The sequence below is a fragment of the Rattus norvegicus genome, chromosome 1 (assembly GCF_036323735.1).
Source record: "Rattus norvegicus strain BN/NHsdMcwi chromosome 1, GRCr8, whole genome shotgun sequence".
NCBI classification, from domain to species: domain Eukaryota; kingdom Metazoa; phylum Chordata; class Mammalia; order Rodentia; family Muridae; genus Rattus; species Rattus norvegicus.
The window spans coordinates 207,522,913-207,523,694 of NC_086019.1; positions in this window are offsets into that span (position 1 = coordinate 207,522,913).

Sequence of the window (782 nt, forward strand, 5' to 3'; positions counted from 1 at the left end):
CAGGTTCAGGTGGTCAGCTCTGAACACACGTACTTCTGAGCAGCACTGTGTGGACTCAGCAGACTGTGTTTATATGGTTATTTCCCTCCTCTCTCCTCTTCCTCCTTCTCTTCTTCCTCCTCTCTCCTCTTCCTCCTTCTCTTCTTCCTCCTCTCTTCCTCTTCCTCCTGTGTGTGTGCGTGTGTGTAGCAATAGTAGTTAAAGGAAAAGAGGCAGGAGAGGTAGCGGAGGGAGGAGAGAGAGGAAAATGATGTAAATACAGTACACACGTGTGAAATTTAAAACCACTGCATTAGAGCAGATCAGCACACTCTCGGTTCTAGGCTGAAGCCCGATTTTGCAAAGTCATAGGACAAACAGCTTTGCCTTCCCAATGCAAAGTCTCCAGCCCTCTTTTTTATGAAGTGAGAGTCTTTCTTTCTCGCCCAGGATAGGTAAAGGGGATTTACAAATCCCGTAAATGATACAGTACTGGTGAATGACTCTAGAAAATTAAAACCTTTTGCTGGGAGTGATTTCAAAATGGGCAAAGGACTTGAATAGACCAAGAACTTGAAGACAGCCAACACATGAGGGAGCAGACACTACCAGGGAGGTGCTACGGGGAAGGCTACCACCTGAAAGGCAGGGGTAAACGAGTGTGAGCCAAGACATGGAGAGCCGAAGTCTTCTTGGTGGGAACTGTTTGGAAACGAGTTTCTAGAGGTATAGCAGAGCTTGCCTGCCAACCCAGCACTCAGAAGACTGAGGTGGGGGGTGGGGGGAGGGGTTACAATTAAAAG